Here is a 6,013-nt window from a genome sequence, read left to right on the forward strand (position 1 = left end):
GTTCTCAACCTGTGGGTCGTGATCCCGTTGGGGGTTTAACGGCCCTTTCATAGGATTTCTCAATTCATAAGAGTAGCAAAATTACAGTTATAAAGTAGCAATGAAAATAATTTTATGGTTGGGAGGCTCACCACAACATGAACTGTCTTAAAGGGTCGCAGCATTAGGAAGGTTGAGAACTACTGATGTAGAATGTATTTTAAATCAATCTCTTTTGACAAATAAAAGAGTAGATTAAGCAAACAAGTAAGCAAGTAAAGATGGGAGAAGATAGATGCCACTCGAAGGACCAGAAGCCAAAAAGAGACAAGGATTGTCCCCCAGAATGGACAGAGAAACAATTCCCTAGAACCAGCCCCCTGCATTGGAACTTCCAGCACCCTGGCCACCACTCGTCAGTCTGTTTGTTGTTATGTGGTGGCTTGTCCGATGCGGTGATGTTGGGAGCTAGCATTTCAAACATGAGAGAGTTGCCTATGTTGGTCAGATTCCAGTGAGGCTCAGGACTAAGCAGGAGATAGAGTGGGATCACAAGCCTCAGGAGGTGCACTGAAGGTTCTGTGGCTCTGTGTATTATTCCATCTTCTTCGATGCTTCCCTTATCATTCAGTATTTTGCCCAAAGAATCCCTCAATACTGTAACACAGACTCGATTTTTCCCTTCAGTTCTTTGAGCTTCAGAAATGCTGTGGGTGGACTTCCTTTTTAGGTTTTCTAACCAGATCTTTGTCTCTTTCATTATAACATCTTCCCTTTTTTGAAACTTTCTGCTTGGCTCTTTAATTCTAATTAATTTGCTGCTTTTATTTTTTCCCCTTGCTTATTTATTTCTCTTTCTTTTAAAAAAATCATTTCATTAGGGGCGCACACAACTCTGATCACAATCCATACATATATCAATTGTGTAAAGCACATCTGCACATTCATTGCCCTCATCATTCTCAAAACATTTGCTCTCCACTTAAACCCCTGGCATCAGGTCCTCATTTTCCCCCTCCCTCCCTGTTCCCCCTCCCTCATGAGCCCTTGATAATTTATAAATCATTATTTTGTTATATCTTTCCCTGTCTGATGTCTCCCTTCACCCCCTTTTCTGTTGTCCTTCCCCCAGGGAGGAGGTCACATTGAAATTGGGTCCCCCTTTCCAACCCACCCTCCTTCTATGTTCCCAGTATCGCCACTCACACTACTGGTCCTGAAGGGATCATCCGCCCTGGATTTCCTGTGTTTCCAGTTCCTATTTGTCCCAGTGTCCATCCTCTGATCTAGCCAGACTTGCAAGGTAGAATTGGGATCATGAGAGTGGGGGAGGAGGAAGCATTTAGGAACTAGAGAAAAGTTGTAATTTTCATCGTCCCTCACACCCTTGGTCCTGAAGGTATCATCCACCCTGGATTCCCTGTACCTCCAACCCTCATATGTACCAGTGTACAGCCTCTGTCCTATCCAGCCCTGCAAGGTAGAATTCGGATCATGGTAGTTGGGGGGAGGAAGCATCCAGGATCTGGGGGAAAGCTGTGTTCTTCATCGATACTACCTCACACCCTAATTAACCCATCTCCTCTCCTAAGCCCCTCTATGAGGGGATCTCCATTGGCCGACACTTGGGCCTTGGGTCTCCACTCTGCACTTCCCCCTTCATTTAATATAATATATATACACATACATATATACATATACACATATATACACATACATACACACACTTATATCTTATTTTTTTTTTTTGCATGATGCCTTATATCTGGTCCCTTGGGCACCTCGTGATCGCACTGGCCGGTGTGCTTCTTCCATGTGGGCTTTTTTTGCTTCTGAGCGAGATGGCCGCTTGTTCACCTTCAAGCCTTTAAGACCCCAGACACTATCTCTTTTGATAGCCGGGCACCATCAGCTTTCTTCACCACATTTGCTTGTGCACCCATTTGTCTTCAGCGATCCTATCATGGAGGTGTGCAGTCAATGATATGATTTTTTGTTCTTTGATGCCTGGTAACTGATCCCTTTGGGACCACTCGATCACACAGGCTGGTGTGTTCTTCCATGTGGACTTTGTTGCTTCTGAGCTAGATGACCGCTTGTTTATCTTCAAGCCTTTAAGACCCCAGTCACTATCTCTTTTGATAGCCGGGCACCATCAGCTTTCTTCACCACATTTACTTGTTCACCCACTTTGGCTCCAGCCGTTGTGTCGGGAGAGTGAGCATCATAGAGTTCCAATTTAATAAAAGAAGGTATTCATGCATAGAGGGAGTGTTTGAGTAGAGGCCCAAGGTCCTTCCGCCACCTTAATACTTGACCTATAAATATCGACACAAAGATCTATTTCCCCAACCTCCTATATATATTTGCATGTACATGTCTTTGTCTAGACCTCAATTTTCATCGTTGCTACATTGCACCCTGTCTGGCTTGTCTCTTTCCTGAGACCCCTTTGCAAGGGGATCTCCAGTAGTTTACAAATGGGCTTTGGGTCTCCACTCCACACTCACCCCTCATTCACTATTGTAAGATTTTTTTGTTCTGATGAAGCCTGATAACTGATCCCTTCGGCACCTTGTGATAACAAAAGCTGATGTGTTTCTTCCATGTGTCCTTTGTTGCTTCTGAGCTAGATGGTTGCTTGTTTACCTTCATGCCTTTAAGACCCCAGATGCTAGATCTTTTGATAGCTGGGCACCATCAGCTTTCTTCACCACATTTGCTTATGCACCCGCTTTGTCTTCAGTGGTTGTGTCGGGAAGGTGAGCATCATAGAATGCCAATTTAATAGAAGAAAATATTCTTGCATTGAGGGAGTACTTAAGTGGAGGCCCAATGTCCTTCCGCTACCTTAATACTAAACCTATAAATATAGGCATGCAGTTCTTTTTCCCAATCCTCATATATAAATATATTTGCATATATACATGTCTTTATCTAGACCTCTATCAATGCTCTTTGCCTCCCAGCTCTTTCCTCTATTTCCCTTGACTTTCCTCCTGTCCCACTATCATGCTCAGTCCCCACCAAGGTTTCAGCAATTCCTCTTGGTTACATTACCCTTGATCACACCCTACCAGGCCTCCCACACCCTCCTCACCACCAATTTGGATCACTTGTTGTTCCCTTGTCCCTGGGATGGTTAACACCACTTCCTGGAACTGCTGTTGTTTTCTCCTCCAGATTGTTCATCCAGCCTATCTTATTTAGACAGACCTGCGGAGACAATAGCAATGCACAAAAACACGACAGAGCAAAACCAAGCAACACTATACAACAAAACAACAACAACAAACCAATGACAAAAAAACCAAAACAATACTCAAGAAAGAAAAGTTTGTAGTTAGTTCAAATATTCTTTGTTGGCCTTTAGGAGTGTTTTCCAGTCCAGTCTGTTGGGGCACCACACCATGCCCCCAAAGTCCACCTTCAGCATTCCTTGGGGACCTCACCACTCCATTCCCTTGCTGTTTCTGTTGCACCCATTCCCTTGCTGTTTGCACTCCATTCCCTTGCTGTTTCTTTAGTGTTTTGCCTCAGTGTGGCGGGACTGGATCGGGTGCAATTCCCACACTGTGTCTCCGGTGTTGTCCTCTGTAGAGCTATGGGTCAGTGAGGGGCATCATGTCTCATAGTGGGACTGGCCATGTGATCTTCTCTGTGGACTGGCTACTCTAATTGGGGTCATCATCCTCAAGGCCTGGTGGACCATGATATGCTCCACTCTCTCCCCCTCCCCCTTCATCAGCACCTGTGTGCTCTGATCAGCTATGTCACTCTCCTGGAGCTGCTGATTCAATGCCATCTTTTGAAATAAATTCTTCTGGGGTGAGGGGCAGGTGACCACTTAGAAGTTGGGATTGGGGCCGGCCCCCCACCTCTCCACTGGTTCCCTACTCCACGCTGGCATGTTGCATTCACGTATTGGAGCACTGGGTTAAAGTCTGGATTGAAGTCTGTCCCTCTTTCCCTGTGTAGATATGAATAATACCCTCCCCTTGGGTGGGTTAGTGCCCTGTGCCCCCGCTACCCATTTGTTTTTTATTATTATTTTTTCCTTTCTCCACCTCCTTTTTAGTCTATACCATGTGTATCCCTGTATTTGATCTGGTACCTGTGATATTACCTGGTCCTCACCCCAGGAATATTTGTATATAGTAGCTTTTCCCTATGCCCATTTTCCATTTTTTTAAAAAGCTTACCTCAACGGATTCATGTTGTACTTGTCCTTTTGTGCCTGACTTACTTTGCTTAGCATGATTTCCTCTAGTTCTTCCCATTCAGCGATGTGATTCATACGTTCATCACTGCTTTTTAGCAATGCACAGTACTTCATTGTATGTATATACCGCAGTGTTTTTAATCCAACTCTTTGCAATTGTGAACTGTGTCACAATGAATATTGGAGCATAGATATCTGGCCTTGGTTTGTTTCTTGCCTCTTCTGGGTATATGCCCAGTAGGGGGATTGCTGGGTTGTATGGTAACTTGATTTCCATCTGTTTTAGATATCGTTAGATCGATTTCCATAGTGGTCATACATACTTACAAGTCCATCAGCAGTGGATGGCAGTTCCTGTCTCCCCACAGCCCCTCCAACACTTGTTGCTTACTGATTTTTTGAATTGGGCTACCTTTGAGGGTGTTAGGTGGTACCTCATTGTTGTTTTAATTTGCATTTCTCCTATTGCTAATGATCAGGAACATTTTCTCATATGTTTATTGGCCATTCAGATTTCTGCCCCTGTGAAACTTATGTTCAGGTCCTTTGCCCACCTCTCAAGTGGAAGCTAGCAAAATATTGTAGATTTCCTGGAACTGGAGGGAACGGTGAGTTGCCAAGGTGACCTCACCCACTTTGTGGCCAACAACCTCCAGCTCAAGATCCATCCGTCTGAGTGGTGCCGCCCAACCCCCGCCCCCTGCCCCCTCCCGGCCCTGCCCAACGTCCGCACACACTCTGGCTATCCCGCCTATCGACCCCGAAGTCCTGCAGGACCTGGAGCGGCTGAGTCGGGAGCTGGGCGGCTGCATGGACCGTCTGCTCCGGGGGCTGGGTGGTGCCGTACAGGAGCTGATGGTGCTGAGCGTGGGTTGCATCCAGACGTGCCGTGACCCAGTGGACTGTTTAGGTGAAGCCATGGACATGAGCATCAAGGGCATGTACACCCTGCTGGCGTGCTGCGAGGAGCTGGAGCGGACCCTGTGGCCTGTGCAGGGACTGGCTCGCCAAATCCGAGACATTTGACGCACATTGGAAGTGTTGGAGGCACTGTGCAAGTGATCAGGAGGGCAGGAGACCGGGACAGGATCTTCGGGATTCTTCAAGGAGCCCTCGTGGGAACTGTCTAGAAAGGGGAACTCTGTGTTGGAGGTGCTTCCAGATGCACTTAGCAGACTGGTGCCTAAGCGCTGGGCCTTAAGCAAGTGTATATGGGTAACTCGTAGTTGCTCTCTTGGAGGGAGGGACTGATGCTGTGCTTCTATTCTTTTGGCCATGTGTAGTTACCCTGTTCTCCACAAATCCCTTTCCTAGCTAGAACACCATCCTGAGGAAGCTAGGGCTTTACATCCCAGCTTAAAGAGGGAGACAAGACTCCTGCATGCGATTGAAAGGGGACCAGAGAAGACCCTACCCCCACTGTGGATGCCCTGATTCCGGTAGCCAACCGCTCAGGTGTTAGGACCTTTGGGAACTTGAGCAGGCCTTTGCCAAACTCCTTGCAAGCAAGAATGCACACCTGCAGGGGGGCAACTTTCTGTTTCCATCCCGACCCTTCCTAGAGCATACCAACTTCCAAGGAGGATTGTTGCTGGGTTTGAAGCCAACCTGTGTTCCAATCAAATTTTGGCTTTCTGGGTTTTGAATTAAATGCTGCTGGAAAAAAAATGGGTTTGGAAGCTAGCAAAGTATTGTAGATTTTAATAAGGCCTTTGTCTGTGTGGACTGTCTTACTACTCTCTTGGTGAATTCTTTTGATGTACACTGGTGTTTTATCTTCAGTATATCCCATTCGTTAATTTGTGCCTCCTC

General features: G+C 46.2%; 1 pseudogene; it reads left to right on the forward strand.

Moving 5' to 3' along the window:
- LOC142439914 (BLOC-1-related complex subunit 6-like) overlaps positions 1 to 5,263 on the forward strand; it is a 58,565-nt pseudogene extending 53,302 nt beyond the window's left edge.
- Positions 5,264 to 6,013: the final 750 nt, after the last annotated feature.

Source organism: Tenrec ecaudatus, chromosome 1 (assembly GCF_050624435.1).
Source record: "Tenrec ecaudatus isolate mTenEca1 chromosome 1, mTenEca1.hap1, whole genome shotgun sequence".
NCBI classification, from domain to species: Eukaryota; Metazoa; Chordata; class Mammalia; order Afrosoricida; family Tenrecidae; genus Tenrec; species Tenrec ecaudatus.